Genomic DNA, 23143 nt, shown 5'->3' on the forward strand with positions numbered 1-23143 from the left:
GAATGATAGAGCTGTCCTTTTTTTCACACTTTAGCTTTACACTTTTCCCTAACCTAGACTTACACTTTAAGTCACACACAGTGTGACTGTGCATTGTGAATACTATTCTATCTGGTTCCTCAGCAAGTGTTTCAGGCTTGCCAAAGATCTGCTGACCTGCATTGCAAACAAATAGATAAGCATTAAGAGTTCTTTTTTTTTTTTTCCTTCTCTCAATATGCTTGCACCTTTATCTCAAAGGCATTGCCATTCTTCAAGAACATAGTGATTAGATTGGTACATCACTCTTCACCTTTCATGAGTGAATGAACTGACACAGCAAACGCTTTTCCAGAATACACAGCCAGTCTTTGCTGGTTATTGCCAGATAGCAGCAGAGTTGTTTTCTTCTGGAAATGGATGTTTCCTGGGGAGAGCTGATAATGGTTTAGCTATGTTTACTGTCCACTGTCAGTGACCATATATTGCCAGATTTCCATGCAGCACCTCAATGTACTGTAGTAAAGCTTCCCATCAAGTTTTTGGGGTGATAACATATCCCTGATGCTTTGGAGGCTGTATGAATGATCCTCTACAGATAATGTGTTACATGGTTGCAGTTGTCATTAATGATAGGCAAGCACTATTTAGTATCTAATTAAGGAGATCATCATGCTGGTTTCTACTGCATACTCTTGTACAATATTCTACTGAAGTCAAAAGCAGAAATATGATTGAAACTTGAATGTGACATTGACATCAATGACAATGACTCTTAGATATGTTATTATTGTCTGGAAAGAGGAAGGAAACTGTCAGGAGTGGATTGCTTATACCACTGTTCAGGTATATAGTTTTGATAATGCTTTTAGTGTAAATCTCTCTGATGTACATAATTAAACATGTTATGACAGGGTTCTATCTTGAGTCTACGCACATCATTACCCTTAGCTGTAAAATGGTTATTATCTGTGTGTATATGTATATTATTGGTGTGTATACATACATACATACGTGTTCAGCACATAGTTAATGATAAGTTAAGTGCTCAGATTGTGCTCTAATCAGCAACAAGGAATCAGACATGTCAAGGAAACTTGAGTGAAAGTGATTATGAAATAATAGATTTCACAACCATTAAAACAGGAAGTAATAATGGGAAAATAAAAAACAGTAGATTTAAGGAAGAAAGACTTCAAAAAACTCAGAAAATTGGCAGCCTCTTGGTTGAAATTTTAGTCAAAGGGAAAAAGACACCTGGCAGGATCTTACAGAATCATACTGAGGTCACAAGTGCAGACTATCCCAAATTATGAAGGAAAATAAAAAGTGGAAGAGAGATCAACTTGGCTAAATCATGAGCTCTTGTCTGACTTCAGAGAAGGAACATATTCAAGAAGGAAGATATAGGAAGTGGAAAGTAAGTTTTATTACTACGGACAGGTATGAAAGTACGGCATGAGAATACAGAGACAAATGAAGTACTTCAGGAGAACATGAGTGAGCCTGATAGTGGAAAGGGAGTGCTATCTACAGAGGATACCAAGGAAGTTAAATTACTTTTTTACATTATTTCTATCAATACAACAGTCAGTTGTGATCAGGTAGGTTACAGAATGAATTTCCACAATAAAAGAGAATGATTTCAGTGTGAGTAAAGGCTCTACAGGGTACTGGGTGCTTAGAAAAGATTCTTTCAAATAAGCAGGCTAGACAAATTTCATCCTAGAGTACGTAAGAAATACTAACCCTTACTGGTTATCTTTGAGATATCACTGAGCATGAGTGAGGCACAAAGGAGAATGGAAAAAAGATTTCTTTGTTTACTTAAAAAGAGGAAAAAGAAAGAATTATAGGCCAGCCAACATTCAATACTTGTACACATGATCAAAAAACTACTTGTAAGCCCCTGGAAGGGAACAAGGAAATGAGTAACAGCCAAAATGGATTTGTCAAGAAAAACACATGTCAAACCAATTTAATTTCCTTCTGTGACAGGGCAGCAGACCTTCTGGACAGGGAATAGGCAGTAGATGTCATATATCTTGAATTTAGTAGAGCTCTTGACACTGTTTTATGACATCCTTATAAGCAAGCCAGGGAAATTTGGTCTATAGAAAAAACGACTGGAAAACTGTTCTTAGAGAGCTGGTACCATAGTTCACTGTCAAACTGGAATGATGCATTGAGCAGGGGATACACAGAGGTCTGGTGATATTCACTGTTTTTGTTACCATCCTAGGTAATAAAATAAGAAATTAAATTTGCAGACAGCACCAAGCTGGGAGGGACTGCAGGTGTGGCTGAGGAGAGAATTAGAATTCCAGATGATCTTTACAAATTGGAGACATGGCCTCAAAAATTAGGTTGGATTTCAATAGTGATAAGTGCACTCAACAAATAYGTTATGTTGAGGTAGCAGAAAAGATCTAGGAACTACAAAGGATCATGAGCCAAACAGGAAACAATGACGTCAAGCTGCTGAGAAAAAGGCCAAAAGCCTATTCGGACGCGTAAGCAAAAGTGCAGTCCTTAATAATGCATTTGTCCATTTGTTCTCCTTAGTAAATTCAGTAAGACTTCATTTTGCATAGCATGCCTATTCTGGGGCACTGCTCTACAGAGAAGATGTGACCCACTAGGGAAGAGCACAGACAAAACTAATGAAGTCAGAGATTCTTTTCCTTCTTCTTCCCACCCCCCATCCCAACAACCAAAAAAAAAAAAAGAAAATCCCCCCAAACTGACAGAGAGTCCAGCTACAGGAGCAGCATGAGCAGCATCAGTCAATCTAGGGGATTAGCATCAGTTTAGTGTCTCCTCAAGGAAATAGTTCCTAATATGCTCAGCGCTAGGACCATCTTCACCAAACCCCATTGTGGGATGCAGACATGCTTTCTGGCGTCTAACTGAGGACTCAGAGACACACTTCCAAAGTTCAGCTCCTGTTGATTCTGAATATTGAAATATCAAAATTGCCTTCAGGAGCTGTGCATAAGCTAGCTATGTGATACATAGGAAATGCTAGGAGATAAGAATGAGAACTATAGAGGCTAAAATAATGTTGAACGCCCAATTTCCCCCAAAGGAAGTAATATAAATAACTTTCACTTTTCAAGACAACTTTCTTGATGAAATTATGATTTGCCCTGTGAGAAACCAAGAGCAGAAGACGCATTCTAGGGATTTCTAGAGAAATTGAAAATGTCTTCAAGAACCCTCTGGTGTACAGATTACAGATTACCCGTCATTTTTTCTGCTTCCTGTCATTTTTTTCATAGTTCTGCCACTTAGTTCCTCGCATACTCATAATATCCTGTGGACAGGTAAATTTTCTACAAAAAGCATAATTTCATGAGTATAGGAGTTAAGATGAGAACCAGAAAGCTAGGTTCTATGAAGTGCTATCCATACCATGGCATGCCCAGCAATGCTGTATTTGACTTTGGTATATGGGGAACTGGGGCAGTTAAATTGAAAATCTTTGGTTTTGGGACAGTGGTGTTTCAGCATCAGTGTTCAAGCTTGAACTGTTCTGTGCAGAATGGAAACCTGTATGTGCTCCACACGGAAGACAAAATCCTAATGGCAGCTATAGGGGTGTTTGACAGGGATTAATTCATTATTTCTTTTCTTTCCTTTTTTTTTTTTTTTCCAGTGATGTGCTATTAGATTACTTTAAATAGACGAGATTTTGGTTTAATTATTACTCAGATGAAAATATAAAAAGTATAGTTACAAACTCTGGATTTTCTCATGTTGTTACATGGCTTTTGTCTCATTTTCTCTTTTTCCCTTACATGGATGCCTACACAACCAATATATGGGATGTTAGGATAATCACATTGTCATTTTTTATTCTGATCTGGTTTTTAGGAGTGCAGAATAATTCTCCATTAAGGAGAGAAAGGAAGAAAGAAACAGGGAAAAGAGGAAGGAAACCTAACTGTCCATACCAATTATATTTTTATTTAAATCTATTAACTAAAAAAATGAGGCTGCATGCACTTTAGATAGCATTTAATTCTCCTCCTACCTAACATATATTCACAAAAGCTTCAGAAAGACTTTCTGTGTGAGATTTCCTTTTCCACTGTGTACAGTCCTATCATATATTCACAGATACTTCCTCCCAGATCCCTTCTACTACAATATTACTATGTGTCCAGACTATCCAAAACAAAGACTTTTCCCCCAGATAGACAGATTTATAATGACATTTTATTTGGACTATGCTTGCAAAGCCTTATTAAAGTCCATCAATTTAAATGATTAATTTCCATAGTACAAATAAAGGTTCCAGAAACTGACTTTCTATTCCTTGAATTTTGTCACATGTCCAACCTAATCTAGAAGGGGTTCCAAATCTACTCCGACTCACAATAATATTGTGACTCACTTATAAGATTAATAAGATAAGATTAATAAAAGTGTATCAGAAATAAGTGCAGTATGATTTCTTCAGGCCAAATGCACTTTCTCTGTTAGTGAATGTAGTTCTGTTGAAAAGAAAGATAATTCATTTGCTTAGAGGCTAGAAAAATTTAGGGCTAAGATGTGCATGTCAAGCTTCTGAAAGCTTTTATTATCAAAATGTTTCTAAGAACTATTTTCAGAAGTTACTTGAKCACTTGGGAATCTAAATCTCGCTGAAAGTTAATGGAGAGTAAGAGTCACAGGCCACCAGATCTGAAAATAACACTTAAATGACTTTCATAAGTTTTATCTTGTTTCTTTATCTGTCATTAAAAACTGTGTACAGTTTAGAGATTGCAGGGATTCTTGCTGGTTACCAAAAGTAAGCACAAAAAATTACATTTTTAAGGAAAATGTTCAAAAAAGCATAATTTTTCTCTCCCTACTCAAATACTATTGCGTACTTATTATTTAACAGTATTTAACAGGCTCTGTGAAAAGAACAAGTTTTAATCTTGCATAGCATCAGACCACAACACAATACCAACTGTCTAATCTCTAAGCAATGCTATTACTTTTCACAGATTCTATATTCTATTCCTTTTTCCCTAGGTTTATAGATTGCCTTTTCCCGTAAGAGGCACTTTCTTTTGAGACTGGTATTGATGTCATTAAATTATGCTTCATTGGAATGAATAATGATTCATCTGTAACATCAGAAGTCAAAAATAATGAGTTTCAAGATTTACATTATTTCAATTATATGAGTGGAAGACTAGAAGAGAGAAAAATATGATCTACTCTTACATTATACTTAAATTTTGTTTTCTTAAATGCTAAAACTACTCAAACAGGAATCAAACACTATCAAGAAAAGCGAATATTTAATGAAAATATACGTCCATTAGGAAATGTGTGTATGTTTTGAGAAAGTCACAATTGAGTAAAACATTCAAATTAAATTCTAGACATATGCTAATAACTTCCCAATCAACTCAATCACTTGGCTCACTTGGAGCAGAGATAAAARCAAATGACACTAACAAGCTGTGCTAAATACCTTGATTCTCAGATACTTTGTATGCAAAGATGCGTGCCTTTTGAAAGAATATTTTTGGAAGTGTGCCACAAAAATGTGCCTTCTCTGCTTATTGGTTTTACAGATGGCCAGCTGTTCTCATAACAGATATATGGACACACCCATTTAAACTCATTCATACTTTTGAGACAGATGATTTCAGAGATATTATTAATTTCTGTGGACCATCTGAGGAAAAATGCATCTTAAGTAATCAATGCATACAAGACCAGCCTAGCTGTTTGCATCTGGCAACAACAATGTGTTTTCTATTGCAAAGAGGCGCTATGGAGACTATTCACCACTAATTAACAGTTTGCACTAAGAGTGACACCACCCAATTCAGCAGCAGCCCATAAAGGTATTAGAATCATTTTTWAAAAAAATACTCAACTATAGGAAGCAGTAAGGTGTATTAGTATAGCACTTCTGCCAGGGTAATTCTATGTTAAGAAACAGGCAGGGTTGTAATTAGCAGAGTGGAGTACTGCACTCACATTTCTGCATAGCTGCTAAGTTTCCAAAGCCCTATATTTTTGAGTTACGTACCTCTAGTCTTTGTATCTTGGCAGAATACTGTGTCATCTAGGCATTGCCTAAATTACTGAGACAGCTCTGTCTCTGTCAGCACACTGCTTTTCTGATTATTTAAATTATTGCAGTTGAATCCAAAGTCCCCAAGATTATGGAAGTCACACAAGACCTTCTAGTGCCTTCAATCTAACTACTGATTATTGTCAGAAAACATTTTTTTCAGACTAAGAAGACAAAAACTGACAACCCAAATGAGTTTTCATTAAAGAGTGGGCAGTTCTATGAACATGCACAGAGGTAGACTGTTAGCAGGGGAATAATTGTAACTAAATGCATAACTAAACTTGAACTTTACTGACCTGTCAGACATTGTTGCAAATTCACCAAACAAATTGCTATTGGCTAATTGAACATCTGTAGCAATCAGACTGATTGATTAAATTTATAGAGATTTTGGCCTTTGTTTTGCTATGAATCTAACTCAATATGATTTTTAGGATTTGATTTTTATTTGATTAAATGTAGGGTATTTTCAGCCTCCAGATCTCACATGGCAATATATTAAACTGTGAGTGTTAGCGATGTAACAAGTTACAAGGAAAATGTGTGCATATGAAAAAATAAACCTTAAATTGATTTTTTCAGTCTTTGATGATTGAAATCTGCTGTTGTTTTTGGATTCCCTTTTCTACCAGTCATTTTTCTAGAGTCCTATTTCTCCCTACTACTTGTATTACTAAACATTAGCTTCATTTCCCCCACTTCTGTTATTCAATATTGCATAGCATTATATGACAATGAATGTTTATTTATAAAATTAAGATTTTTTAAGTTAGAAGCTTCATATAAGAGAAATATACTTTTTTTTTCATTTATTAGTAGGCTAACCCAAATGATTTCTCTGTGAACAAAAGCCAATTTTCCTACTGAATCAAAGGGGAAAGAAGACTGATATGCTGGAAACAGCTACAATATGTTATTTTTTTCCCCTAAAATAACCAGTAATGGCTGCTGTCATGTTTTCCATTCACAATGGGCAAACATGTACTTACAGCCCAGATCGCTGCTATTTTAGATCAAAGGAAACAACAAAGGAAGAATGAATAAATTTATAAGGAAAATGCCTACAAGTGTAGTTGGCCAGAGTGTCTTTGCTCCATTGTGTGAATATAAATGGTGAAAGTAAGACTGATTTTTTTTTTTTACTGAGATATTACTATGTAAGTTTTTTTTCCTCAGTGATGACRTTGCTCTGTTTTTTATCAACTTGCCTTCGAGAAGGGAAAAGAAGGCAACAGAGGAAGAGGATGATTATTTTTCAAAAAAAAAAAACAAACCCAAACCTGAAATACTTGTGATAATTTTTAGTCTTTCAGCGTTGGGTATGAGAAGTGATTCATCTAAAAAGTAACATCAATTTGATTCAAATTTTTAAAAGTAAATATATGAAAGTAAAAAAACTGTTTTTCTTCATAGCACATCTCCTGGAAAACAATAARTATTGCATTTTGAAATGGTTGTATAACTGATACCTGATGAAATAATTCCTGGTGCTTTATTATCACTGTGAGTAAGTGTATTCATAGCACTGCGTCACTCTGAAGAGTGCTTTTGGGGGTTGAACTGGAAATACTGTCTTATTCATCTGAAAAGACAGAAGTTATTCTCCAGAAGAACTAAACAAAAGAAACTATAAAAAATATCCAGCAGAGTTGTCTGTAAGCAAGAAGCAATATCTAGTTTCACACATTAGTGCTCTTTGGTGAGCTAAGTAATTTAAAAGAAAGATAACTACTTCAGTTCAGTAATTTGAAAGAAAGATAACTACTTCAGTTCAAGCACTAAAACTGAGGAGAAAATAACCCAGTAGGCCTCAGAGAAGAAAATCTTCCTTTTGCTTGTTTGTCTGGCTCTGTCCAGTGACCATCGAGCAGATCTTCAGAGCAGACGACTCTAAGCTCATAAGCACACATTACTCACCAGGACAGGCGCTGGCGTTCTCCTGCCACCTGACAACCGGGCTGACAGCAAGCTGTGAAGTAAAATGCATTTAAACATGGCCTATTTGCACGTATAAACCACTCACATTTTCTGAAGCTCTCTTCCTCTGGTTTATCAGTTGTGTAGCAGAATAATTCCATGCATAGAAAGGCGTATTACTTAGTCCAGAAATTCACTATTACAGAACTGTTTGTGATAGCACTGATTGGAAGTGCTGAGGATGACTGGAGTCTGTAATCTTTCATCTTTGACTTATCAGCTTAGATCCAGGCGGTGTTATAATGACTGAAATCTGCTTGATGTACTTTGTTGAGTTACTCAGACCATGATTATCTCAAAGCATGTCTAGTTATTCAAGTGTGCACTACCACTTTCATTTATCACCCCCCCCCCCAAAAAAAAATGTTGGTACATTAGCGCTGAACAAGTAGTATTGTGGCATAATGTTCATTTCAATTTTTATATTAGTTACAAATAGTAAGATCAGCAAGCATTTATTTGTTAGCATCAGGACTTTGTCTTGATAACCCATTATTAAATTATAATAGTTCAGTAAAAAAAAAAAAATCTTAATGTAGATAGCCATAAACTATGCTCATACAAACAAAAACTGGGAACTGATATCCTTTGGATCTGTTTGTTCAAAGGACAAGTCTTCTGTTACTGTAAAGCACTATATAAGTGCTAAGCAAGATTATTAAGTATTCATCAGTCATTAACCATTATTCATTTTAATAGCACCATAAATTAGCATGCCATAAGGGAAAACAAACTTCTACCATTAATAAACTCAGTCTTACAAGAAAAGCAAAAGCAAGACAGAAAGAAGGCTATTTACTGATGACAGGTGGTAAAGAGTTATTTTACTTCTTTTATTAGATTTAAATAATAATGACACATCTACACAAAGAATCTGGGCATCCCAACACTTAACTGAATTTACAGTACAATAACGCCCACAGTGAAATTAGCGGAGACAAGAATAATTTATTCAAAAAGTGGGTTTAAACGTGAGTTTGAAGGAGGAGTGTTTTGCAAATAACATATGACAGACATCCTCTCAAAAGTTAGAAGAAAATATGAATAAAGAAGAGAAAAGCAATAAGGTGGGAAGGTTGTACAGAACACTGAGACTATGGCAATCAGCAAAGGAAGTGAAAGCAGAGATAAAAACAGGATAAGACTCTGTGAAATTTTTAAAGATGATGTCCTAGAAACCTAAACTTATTGCACTGAGAGAACAGCCATCCATGATGAGATTTTTAGGATGAATAACGGAGCTAAAGGAAAGACAAATTATGCAGTTGTTTTTTGAATGCAGAGGTGAGCTATTTGGAAGTCAAAGAGTAAACAACATTAATCAAATTATGGTGTATTAGTGATGCATATTTTAAAAGATATACAATTAGGAGTTACTACAATGCTAAATGAATGCTGGGATGGGAAGAAATGCTAAGCAAATAGTAAAAAAAAAAAAAAAGACAGATGCATGGGAACTAGAATTAGCTCAGTAAAGACTGCAGATAGATATTTTCTTCTCTGATATATTTACTGGGGAAGGACTTGTGTGCATTCAATGCTTAGTCTTGCAGTATTCCTCATACAGTATACAAGAAGCCTGTGGATTATATATATCTGTGTGGATTTATTCTGTGATGCTTTAGAAAAACACAGAGCCAGCTCTCTATTGTACTACTGAAACGGATTTTAAAATCTGACCCTGGATCCCAAGAAACTACACAGAATAAGTGCAGAATGAGAATCCAGCATACACATCCTGAATGGGAAGTTAATATATTAAGCAATTACTTATTCAGATGTAAAACTTCAGTGAGCATAAAAATTGTAAGAGGAAAAAACTAATTAATTTGTTGAAATTAATGAGGGAATAAGCTAGAAGAATTAGAGTTATAGATTTTCTGAGATAATATTTATGCAACTTTCAATTCTAAATGTTTCTCAAGGAACTTTGATACATGTTTACAAAGAGGAGAACATGCATGGTTGCACACTTACACACAGATTTCTGTTTTACATTGGGGGAGAGCGCTTTGGGGCAGCACCCTCCATGGTCTGTTGCCACGACACCTCTGAGGATTGCCGAGGACCTGGGAGCCTGTGTGGAAGGAGGAAGCCGGATAGCAGCTGATCAAATATGGGAACATGCTGAGCTGCAGGGCTTCCTTTCATAGCCCATTTCTTGATCCCAGCCTCAACACAAAATTATGTAAAACTCTAGAAATGTCTCCCCTGTAAATAAGTCCATATAATTACCTTGAAGAGAGGAGTGACTCAGTCCTAATGTGTATTTTAATGTATTCTATAGCTGGCATCCACATTTAAACATTTAGACCGCATTCAACTGAGGCTCATTAGACAGCTTACTGTAGCATATACATTAGTTCACCATGTGGAAGAGTTAATCAGAATTAATGAGCGAGCTCTTGCCTGTTTCCCCTGGCTATTTTACTTAGAGGGCTCATCAATATCGATCTACACAGCACAACCCATGTATAAAACAAAGTGTTACCAAACACTTGCTTTCTAATGTTCTGTTTTCCTATTTTGCTCTGTGCTGTGCAGAATTCAAATTATTTGTAACCTCAAGTGCACCCTCAAAATTTGTCAACACTGAAGAACTAACCTGTGGCCTCTGGAGCAGGTCTTGGAGTACCAGCATGGAACTGTGCTACATTATGTGATTCTAGATTAGTACTGTTATAGCTTGTATAATGTTTCACCTGCCTGCATTATAAGACTCTTCCGTACAATAATCCTCAGGGATTCATTATCTGAATCATACTGCCACACCATCTCAGCGCACTTTTGGTCATCACTGTTGCTCTAATTATATTTTGCTTTGTATATAATTGATGCAGGCCCACCAAACCGTATTGCATGTTGGTATCACAATTTATGTTTTTAAAGGCATAGATCAGCAGTGCAGCAAAGTTGATGCTAAAGAGTGTCTGGCTAATAGACTGCCCTGTTTAACTGCATTTGCAACGGCAAGTCTGTTTTTAAAATGTCCTTGAGTGAGGTCACATGTGTTTTGGATTTGATGATGTTAATGCCTGTTCAGGCAGCCAGATTTACATAAGATGATACACAGGCCATGCGCATCCATGGAGTCAAAGCTCCCATGAATCACAAGGTTTATATGCAAGTTTTGATTCTTCACATGGCATTTTTCCTGGATTTGCTATTCCACAAAATTCATCTCACTTGTACTGTACCCAGAAGAGAAGCCTGACTGATTTTCTGTTCAGGTCTCTGTAACTTCATTAATCAAACAGATCAGAATAACTTTTGCTTGTACCTTTCCAAGCAGTTGTCAGTAAAGGTATGCCCTCATGATTATCATATGATGACTGATTTCATTTCCTAGCTCACAGGTGGAAAACGATAACATCTTTGAAATGTTTTTCTTAGGCTCTTCAAGTAATGAGTTCTTGAAGTAGAGATTAAGATTTCTTACCAGCTTTTGTCTTAGGCAAATCACCGAGTTTGCCATTTGCTATTTGTTTGTTAGCTTTCACAACTATGGAGATACTCAGTGATATTGAAAACCTATCAGTTGCTAGAAACTGTGATTATCTAGCGCTCACTGAATAACAAATGACAGTTATGCAAATTATGTTAATGACAGATCCATTGTTTTTTTCAGAATCATCACATGATAGTTAATAGAAGTTACTTGTTGACACAGTAGCAGGAATTTCATTTTCTGACTGTAGATCATACACAGCTTGCAATTCATCAGAAAAAAAAATAAAAAAGCTTTTTCATGCAACAGCTGATTGAAGCTTTTCATGTGGCTTTTTCCACCAATTTTATTTCATAAAATTTCATTGCCCATTATTTGAAATAAAGATATTTTGCTTCTCCTGTAGTCAAGTTGTTTCTTGGTTGCCTGGTTTTACTTATTCATTCCAGATGCTGGACAGACAGCTGAAGATTGTTGTTTCTGGGTGATAACTGTGCCTTGTGATATCTGTGCTTTTTCTGTACAGAGATGTGACAGATCTGGCAAAAAAAAAAAAAAGCTATGACAAACAGCAAAAACATCCAGTATCAGTTGATAGGTTATTTTTCTTTCTGCTTGTTTTGTAAGAACAGTCATAACCTCCCCCTATTCCCCCTGAAAAAAGACATTTGACATGTTTTGGCTATGCTGTCTAAAATGTTAATTAATAATTTTGTTTTTAAACACAATATTTAGAGAATATACTATAGTACTGAGTATACAGTTTTTGCCATACTAAGACAATGCTGTCTTTCATAAGTCATGTGAGCAAACTACGGACAGTATTGTAAGCCTTCAGGAGTTTCTTTCTTTACTTGTTATGTCATAGTGTAAGTATATAGTTTGTTAATAGTTATAAAAGAAGATTGAAAGGTATTTTGAAAAGGTAAACATGGTAAAAGGAATTAAATTAGAATGAGCCAGAACAATCATAGGAACACATTGTTTCACAGAGTACCTATGAACAACTTTTTGGTTTTAGGTCATTTGCTGTTTCTGACTTTAGTAGAAACAAGAGGTGWAAATTGTGTTTCAAACAGAAAATAATGTAGCTGTTGGTCTTGGTTCTGCAAATAATTATAGACCAGTTAACTTTTAAACAATCTGACTAGTCCCATTGTTGATTTCATTTGTGTTTAGGTTTTTGTAAATTTGAATCCATATTTTATAGACATTTTCACTATTATTTAGGGAGGGAGGAGGTGTATCAGTAAAGTTTCCCAGTAGTTACCCCATTACTAAAAGATCCACAGATCTTGGCTCATTTATTTTACTGGATCTATGCTGGCTGACATTTTATGTTTATTTTCTCATCCATCCTTCAAAAAAGGCATTCATCTTAGGACTAAAAAATCGTATATTCTAATTCTGTCTTACCAATAACGTAGCTCAAGTGTATGTCTAGGAATTTGCAACTGTGTGCATGCAACTAACATAAAATAAATAAAATGATATAGGAGTATTTTATTTTCAGGAAGGCTGTATTTATTACCAAACTGTCTCTGACTTGTATGAACCAACCACATGCTGCGCATACTAATTTTAGAGGGCAAAACGAAGTCCTGAGGCACAAGCCTGAACAAGAGGTGGTGTATGACATACTTTATCCAAAGAGTTGCTCCAGGAGGCTGTGACTCACGGGCACATCTTTGAGTCATAGTCCCTTCCTTGCACCTTTCTTCTTGCCAAGGATCTGTAACAGATAATGCCACCTAGGTAAATAGTGGCAATGCAATGGCTGAATGGAAGAAAACTAAACAGTGAGCAACTGCTTACACTTTTGTGCCTGATATCACAGTCTGGTTAGCCTGTGCAGAGGTCTAAGGTTGTTCTTATGGATCCTTCCAACCATCGTCATCATGCTGGTGAATAGCTTAACTCTCACTCCAGGGTAGTAGCTTCTTGAGAATGTACTTTTTAAAATCTAGAGCCTTATGCTCAGGCACAAAGAATGCTTTGATGGAGTGGATTTAAAAAGTGCCTTTTTTTTTTGTAATGCTTCCACAACTATGTAAATTATATCTATTTTAGGGCAGCTTCTAACCATAGCCCTTGGCTTTGGATTATAAGAAGAAAAACAAAGAATTCAGTGTCTATAAGAACTAATGAGAAAATAAATATATGTTCATTTGCAAAAAGGCTGTATTACTTTGAGATACTGTGGTTTTTAATGCCTTAGTGCATTTATTTCAGCCTGTAATAGTAAGAGTCCTTGTATCATAGTTTATACTCTTTTCTCATATCAAATCCTCTTTTAAAGACACAGGACTTGATCCTGTGGGGTGCTGAGCTTTCTAAACTCCCATTTAAGTCTTTGTGAATTAAAAGCATCCCACACTTACAAGTTCAAGTCTGTAACATTTCTATAGCATTGCCTTAATTCTATCCCGTTCAGTTAATGTGATTTCACAGCTAGTAAGTTTATTTTCATGCAATTGTGAAATTTAGTTGACTTGGCTGAAATTTGTGATAATAAAATCAATATCATAAGGCCCCTAATTGTTTGGAAATATTGAAAATTACATGTTATTCTGAAGCACTTAGACCAGTCCACTTGAAAGTCAGTTTCTACATTCTCATAATAGTTCGTGCTTCATCATTTCCTTCCCTAATCAAGTTACTTAGATACTGTTTCTGCTCTGTTCTTTGTTACTGTTATTGCCATTGTCTTTAACTGGGCAGGCAATATTATGCAGTATTTCTCCTTTTCTTCATTCACAAACATCACTTTGTCAACAACAATTTGGACTTTTCTGCTTTTCTTCTCTTTTCAGACAGGGAATTTGGAATTAACATTTCTAGGTATTTGGATTCAATGTAAACATGTAATAGCCTTAGTATATAATCTTTCACTATCAGGGCTATATGTTTGAAGTTTTTTTAAGAATTTTTTTTTTTTTAAGAATTGCTAGGTTAGTTGCTTTTCATGTTCTGGTTGTAAAACAAGAAAACCAAGGAAAAATCAACCATTTAACACTGTTATTTTAGTTAGAGGCCAAGCTAGTAAGGAGCAGCATCTTTTTAATGAACAAGTTGATACAGTTGTAAAAGAGGACAACTTTCAGGCACTATCTTTGGCACAGATGGAGTAAATAAGCAGCTGTGTATAAGTTGAGAACAATAACCATAACTTTGGGGAAAAAAAGTAGTCAGCCTCTGCACAATAAAGACAGAGACAGGGGTTATCATCTCCTTGACAACCAGGAAAGAGATGTCAAAGATGCAGACATATTCTTGTGAAAATTTTCTTCCACTAGTAACTGTGTGGTCTACCTTCCACAGCTTGTCTGTAAGAATTTACTATGGTACTCAGCACTTGTTTGGTTTCACTGGTACAGCTTCCATGAGGTGACCCAGAGTGCCAAAAGAAAAGAAAATGCATCTGTAGGATCCATGAAAATTGGTGGGGTTTTCTTGTGATATACAAATCTCCCCAGCCACTGCCATAAATTAACTCACACAAACAATTCTTAAACAACAGAAACACGCAAGTAGCAATATTGTTCATATAACAACTATGCTATCTCAAATGTCAAAATCTGAATCTTTGAGGGAGTTCTACAAAATAGCATCAAAAGATAAGACTGAGAATAAAAATTTGGAATTCTACTAAATGTTAAAAACTATGGACAAAATAAAGTCTATGATGAAACTTAGGGACATCAGTAGACCATGGCTGTTTTCTCATTCCTCACGCACTGCTAGGAGTTTATTTTCTCACAAATTCAAAATACCTGTATGCATCTCTGCTTTACTTGCCACCTTTCTGCCTGGCTGTATCCCATTATACTCTTCTACCACTAATTTTCTTTCTCAAACTCATAACTACCTGGTGGTCTGCCTGGTAGAACTACCCACCTACTACCTGGTTGTTGTACAAAATATTTGTTGTCCACCAGGCCTCCCACGTCCTTCTCTGCAGAGCTGCATTCCAGCAGGTCAGCCCCCAGCCTGCACAGATGCATTTCTCCCTAGGTGCAGGATCCTGCACTTGCCTTTGCTGAACTTCATGAGGTTCCTCTCCGCCCACCTCTCCAGCCTGTCCAGGTCTCTCTGAATGGCAGCACAGCCCTCTGGTGTCTCAGCCACTCCTCCCAGTTTTGGATCATCAGCAAACTTGCTGAGGGTGCACTCTGTCCCTTCATCCAAATCATTGATGAAGAAGTTGAACARRRCTGGACCCAGTACTGACCCCTGGGGGACACCGCTAGCTACAGGCCTCCAACTAGACTCTGYRCCRCTGATCACAACYCTCTGAGCTCTGCCATTCAGCCAGTTCTCAAKCCACCTCACTGTCCACTCATCTAGCCCACACTTCCTGAGCTTSYCTATGAGSATGTTATGGGAGACAGTGTCAAAAGCCTTGCTGAAGTCWAGGTAGACAACATCCACTGCTCTCCCCTCATCTACSCAGCCASTCATTCCATCAGAGAAGGCTRTCAGATTGGTTAGGCATGATTTCCCCTTGGTGAAGCCATGCTGACTMCTCCTGATCACCTTCTTKTCCTCCACATGCTTGGAGATGGCCTCCAGGATGAGCTGCTCCATCACCTTTCCAGGGATGCAGGTGAGGCTGACTGGCCTGTAGTTCCCTGGGTCCTCCTTCTTGCCCTTTTTGAAGACTGGGGTGACATTGGCTTTCTTCCAGCCTTCAGGCACCTCTTCTGTTCTCCATGACCTTTCAAAGATGATGGAGAGTGGCTTAGTAATAACGTCTGCCAGCTCCCTCAGCACTTGTGGGTGCATCCCATCAGGGCCCATGGATTTGTGGGTGCCAAGTTTGCTTAAATGATCTCTAACCCGATCCTCCTCCACCAAGGGAAAGTCTTCCTTTCTCCAGACTTTCTCTCTTGCCTCCCTGAGCAGCAAAGACTGAAGCAAAGAAGGCATTCAGTAACTCTGCCTTCTCTGCATCCTTCGTCACCAGGGCACCCACCCCATTCAGCAAAGGGCCCACATTTTCCCTAGTCTTCCTCTTGCCACTGATGTATTTGAAGAAGCCCTTCTTGTTGTCCTTGACATCCCTTGCCAGATTTAACTCCAAATGGGCCTTTGCCTTCCTAGTCTCATCCCTGCATACTCGGATGGCATCTCTATACCCTTCCCAAGTGGCCTGCTTCCACCTTCTCTACACTTCCTTCTTCTGTTTGAGTTTTGCCGGGAGCTTCTTCTTCTTGCATGCAGGTCTCCTGCCTCCTTTGCTTGACTTCTTGCTCACAGGGATGCACTGCTCCTGAGCTTGGAGGAAGCGATCCTTGAATATTAACCAGCTCTCTTGGATCCCCCTTCCTTCTAGGGCCCTAACCCATGGGATTCCTCCAAGTATGTCCCTGAAGAGGCCAAAGGTTGCTCTCCTGAAGTCCAGGGTTGCGATCCCACTTTCTGCCCTGCTTCCTCCTCACAGGATCCTGAACTCCACCATCTCATGGTCCTTGCACCCAAGATGGTCCCCAACCTTCACATCCCCAACCAGTCCTTCATTGTTTGTTAGTACAAGGTCCAGCAGCACACCTCTCCTTGTTGGATCCTCCACTACCTGTGTCAAAAAGCTATCATCAACGCTCCGTAGGAACCTCCAGGACTGTTTGTGCCTAGCTGTGTTGTTTCCAGCAGATATCAGGGTGGTTGAAGTCCCCCATGAGAACCAGGGCCTGGGATCGTGAAGCTACTTGCAGCTGTCTGTAGAAGGCCTCATCGACTTCCTCTTCCTGATCAGGTGGCCTGTAGCAAACACCCACAACAATGTCACACATGCTTTTCAAAGGAGAATGATTTCTGTACAAGGAGACATTAAATAGACTATGGCACTTCATCTCAGAAAAGAAGTTATCAGGAGGAGGCATTATAGAGCTTTTAAGTGGTGTGGTGAAAGCAAATAAAGATTGATCATTTTTTTCTAACCATGAAGAAACACATATAATGAAATGATCATACAGCATGTGTGAAACACATAGAAGACAGTTTTTCAAGCAAAAAGCATCTTAACAGCTGAACTTCTTACCTAGATGTTTAGAGTCCACAAGCATGAATGAATTCATAAATGACTGGATAAATTGATGGGGGGTGAGGGGGGAGGGAAGAAAACAGTGCTATTAAACATAAACCCTCTGGCTGAGACAGCCCCAAACCTGCCCATTGCCAAAAGTTTTCACTGATTCGCTGTTAAGGGGAGCTTTTCCCTAAGCCATGCTGACCACTTTCAGAGGTAGGAAAGATGGATCTTTAATTTGACCTCAGGCACCTCCACATGTGTGCTTATGCTGTCCTGAAAGGCTCTAGCTCAATTTGAAAGCATGAGTCCAGCAAGTATTTTGATGTGCTGCCAAACTCTAGACATTTTGCTGAAGCATTATCTTCCAAAATAATATTTCACATTTTGTGCAGCAGATTATATTCTCTTTTTCCATCTCTATTTTTGAGTCAGCCACAGTTTACTCTAAAGCAGAGGTTGTAGCTCCATTAACACATAGGTCAGTTTTATTTAAATGGGAACAATGAACCATGACAGGAGAATATTGTGTTGTAACTGGATCCTTCTACTCAGTAGGATATATACTTTAGTTGAAACCTATCAGTAAGTGTCATAATATCAAATAAGAAAGCATGACATCTAGCAGCCATCCTCCTTAAAGGCAAAAAAAGACATCAAAAGTAAGTTGTCGGCTTCTCCACTGCAGGATTTAATAAAGTGAGTAGCACTAATGAATGAGAAAAAAGCTGTCAGTAAAAGTCTTTTTATACATATAAAATGAACACCTCACATTTTGTAGAGGGAGACTGTGTGAGTTACAAATTAAATGCTCTCCCTTAGGAGATGGTATTCCACCACCTTCCAGCACAAGATGACTGAAACAAATGTCTTAAAGTTCATTTTGGTCTTTTCAGTTAATGGCTGAAGAGGTTTGCCCTGATCTGCCTCAGAACTGCCTTGGGGACACTATTATCTCTGCTCACCTCTTAGACTTTGCTGTCCTGAGCAAAGAGACTTCATGTGGTTTTAGTCCACTTCCTCGCTTTTTCCTCTGTGCAAGATCTCTACCTTTGTTTCCAAGCTCAGCTTTTTCTTTGTATTTGTAGCCTGAGTAACATTTTTCGATTCTCAGGAATTTTGGGACTCCAGGGTGACAACGCCCTTGTTACAGTGAAATCATTGTGCCACTGGACCAAAAACTGCCTTTTTTCTTCAGCACTTTGTGGCCTTGTCTTTAGAAGGAGGGAAAATTATAAATTAATTGCTGGCATAAACAAAATTTCTAATACACATGTTGGGGAATTATAATGTTCGCAATACACATAACACTGCATTTGAGAACTGTTGTGCAGTTGTGTGGTGCTGAAATATTGCATAACAAGTAAAAATAGATAATCAAAGAGCCAAAGGGAGCTAAATGCCAAAATCTCATGGAGAATTGGAACCCGAACCCATAACTGCATCACTTTTGAAATGGGATAGAGGATCTTCAGAAATATAGATGCTTTTCACTGTTTGTCCAGTATATGAATTATTTGAGCAGTTTAGCTTAAGAGTTCACTGGAGTCCATTAAAGAGGCAGTTAGAGTATTTAGTGGTGGTTTTTTTTTTTTTTTTTTTTTTGGTAGAGGACAACAAAGTATTACAAGAAATAACTATACCACAGACTTACGTTCTCAAAAAATGGAAGAAAATTCTAGCTTTCTACTTTCTGTTTGGTGGCTTTGACAGCCGCCTTCTTCTAAACATCGAGTAGGATATCTATCAAAGCCTACCCAAACAAATATGAGAGGAAAGAAAAGGTATCTAAAATATGAGTTGAACACACACACACACACACACACTCTCATACAAAAAAGGTTTTCATCAGTGCAAACAGAATAATCTAAATGAGCATACTAAAACAGGATCTCACTAAATCTCAACATTACCTTTATTTCTAGAGAAGTAAACATACTTTTGTGGACCATAGCAAATACACCTTCTAGTTCAAACTAACATTCTTCATTTCAAAAATGCAGCAGGTTAGTGATAGACACAGTCATTTAAAATGGCTAAGATGTGAGCAGCAAGTCATTAAAACACGATTAGTCAATACCTTGTTATTGTCTGTCCACAACCTGTAAAGAAACAGAATTCGGGTAATTTCTAAATGCTACTCACAGGGCTAGTATGTAAAGCTAAACTGATGCACAGTGATCCCTGATTTCTATAAAAAAACTTGGCAAGTTTGGGAGGCCATACATTAAAAGTGCTGGCGAGCACTGGGATAAACACACATGCATGCACATGCACACACACACAAAGCTAAGGCTGGTAAGAGTTATGAAGACCCTCCTTTAGCACTTTATAATTCCTTATACCTTTGCAACTATTGACAATCAAGTGGAGCCTGTGACTGTTCTTTGAGCTTTGACTCAAAAACTGTCTCCTTATTGATTTAAAAAAAATACAGCACACTTTCTGTAAAAAAAAGAAAAAAAGGTTTTATGGGTTCTGCTTTTAGAATACTAAATTCTGAGGGGGGGGGGAAGACAGGAATACCAACATAGGACTGATACTGGCTTCTCTGCTTTTTTTATGTGATGAAAAAACAATCCTCACGTTCAGCATCAGATATTATGAGGAGTATCCTGATACTTCTGCCTCAGAGAAGAAGGAGAAATAGAGAAATATGGTAATAAAATCCCTAGGAGCTGGTACTTTTAGAAAGTGCAAGCTCATATTGCACATTCTGGAATAAAAAGCAGGATTATTGAGAATTCTCTCTGCTGTAGGTAGTAGCTCTGTTGCACAGCAACAATCCTAGYCAGAGAGCTACCAGTAACTAATATGTTTTACTGGTGCATAAAGATGAAGCATTACACTAACAACCTGTTTTCTGTGAAATACAGCCACTTCCTTCATAATGAAAAACTGCCAATCGTACTGCCATCTGGTGGCTCATATTTAATGCAACCATCCTGACTTAAATTTGGATTCCTTAGACTGGCTTTTATTTAAAAGCAAGCATCCCTCTTCAGGCACCTATTTGCAAACTGATTTAAGCAATGAATGTATTAGTTGCTAACAAATGGATGCTTTGCAAGTAACAGTTGACTGAATTTTTGACAGTTTGTTTGGGCATCTACATAGGCAGCATGCTGTGGTATCATTTCTATGATTTTGTTAATAAATAATTAAAAGTGAAGGCTAAAATAAAATGCTAAAGAAGAAATTTAACAGTTTATTGGAATAACTTTGTTGGTAACACTAATTTACTAACCAATTCTCAGTTTGCTGGGATAATGAGGAAAGGGAGGTTAACAAGAATTAAGCAAAAAATGTATAAAACAATGTATGAATTAATTTATAAGACCCTATAATGAGGATGGAGACATAAAATACAAAAAGAATACATTCCCAACGGTGTACTTTAATCAAGTACAGACTGAGTCTGTAAGGTCACAGAATGCAGTACAGTTTATGCTATGGGGATATATCAGCTTGGTCTGGAGACAGGCTGGTATAAAACAGTTGTGCAACCACTATGTAATTAATCTGAAACCTGAAAACAGTCCATGGACAACTGAACATGAACAGTGTGATTAAAAAAAAGAAAAAAAAAAGGAGTCTTTCACTCAAATTTTTTATATTTATTACTGCAGTGATATTCTCACAAAGTTTTCTAGGTAACTAAAAACTGACTTCAGTTCTTGAACCCATATGAATTAGAAATGGTCATCTCTCCCTTTTTTAATTGAAATAGAAAATCAATTGCATTTACACTCTATTTGTAGGATTTTTATAAGACCTCATCTCATTAGTCTCATAGGTGCTTATATGCTAGAGGGCTTGATTTAAGTCTGAATAGAATTAAACTGCTGCAGACTGTTGGAGGAAAAAAAAACACTCTGTAAACCAGTCTATACCTGGTTTACCCTGAACAGGTGGAGGTGCAAAAGAAACTAGTAATTTGATATGAAACTTTCCTTTGAAAACATGCAAAGATTATCTATTCAGAAATCTATTTTACATTTCTGCATACTGCCAAAGAATTTTGCTCACACAAGGCAAAGTTCTTCTACCTTGATTCACACTATGAAATCAAAATCAAATCCTCATTTTGCTGGAGCAGTTGAAAAACATCGTACTTCAGGTTTATCTGTATAGTTTCATCCAAAAACATAGCAGCCTTTCTCTACCTGTTGTTCCTTTTATGAAAGTGACCTTTAACATGGTAGCATCAAAAGTATTTCATTTAGTTGAAGCCTATTAGTGAGTTTTTAAAAATGTGTTACTTTACAACTATTTTCTTCTATTTTCTTATAAAACTGTTGATGTCGGTATGCATCTATCTAACAACCACATTCACTCAGTAAATACAGCATAGGAAAATTTTCTGTGTGAAACTGAGACAAACTAATACATGAGGCCTTCATTCTACCTTGTTATATTGTTTTGACTATTATGCATTTTTTCCTTATATTAGCACTAACATTAAGCATCTCTCTAATATGTTTCATTTTGACACAGAATGACAGTCTGTACAAATTGTACGTACGAATATACTTTCAGTTGACTGGTTGAAAAATGATAATTAATAGAGTAAATCAATAGCTACTGAATATATTGGCTTTTGTATAATAACACAACTCAAGCAACATTTCTTTTGTTTTTAAAGATTAAGCATTTCTACCTGTGAACGTATACAAACAATTTGCAAAGGATTAGATATCTGTAGGTTTTGGGGTAAAACTATCATTTTATGCAGGAAACATTTCCACTTTGAATAATACTTCCATTTCCACTTACACAAAAAATTTTTTTCAGTGCATTAAACTGAATATAACACTACTGAAGAGGTAAGCAGGCCAGCAGCAGTCTCTGTACAGTGACACCAATGAAACCTGAAAATATACTTACAGAGTTACCTATGTAAATAGTAGTGCATAAATTAAACTTTTAAAATATTTCATTGACTTCAAATAGATAATATCAGAGTTTAAACTCATACTCTTTATCTACTCTGAACTTAGATTTCTATTCTGAGTGAGGGCATATTCTGACACGTCACCACATATCAAGAAGGATTGTCTTTGATTTTTACTTGCTTTTAAGATTTCTTTTCTCTCACCTGTAAGACTCATTCTGTTTCTGCTTCCCTTCCAAGTACCTCTTTCATTCTCCTAAATGCAGCCAAACAATTATAAATATAGATAGGAAAAATGATAGAGAACATTTTTTTTAGGGAGCACTAGTAAATAGAGTAAATCATCCTAGCAAGTAGAAATTTTTGGCCATTAACTGTGGTTAAGAGTCACGCTATGAAAGGAAACAATCTATAAGAGGTCAGTGACCACATCTTTGAAACACAAAGGGTGACTTCTGAGCTTTGAGGCTGTGACCAGTGGGCTAAGGTAGCTGATGTACCAGCATGGAGTAACCGGTTAAGATCTCATTGTGTCAGGAAGACCAAATAACACTTTCTTTGATATGGTGGAAGATGGCATTGTCCTAACTGGCTGTATCTCTCAGATTCTCTGTCAGTTCAGCATATAGCTCTTGCTCTAATTCTTTTTTGGGCAGGAGATAGCCTAATGCAATTGGTGTGAGGCGTCATCTTCATTTTCCAAAGCGCCATACCTTGTGGATGAGA

The sequence above is a fragment of the Apteryx rowi genome, unplaced genomic scaffold, assembly GCF_003343035.1.
Source record: "Apteryx rowi isolate R43461 unplaced genomic scaffold, aptRow1 scaffold_666, whole genome shotgun sequence".
Classification (NCBI taxonomy): Eukaryota; Metazoa; Chordata; class Aves; order Apterygiformes; family Apterygidae; genus Apteryx; species Apteryx rowi.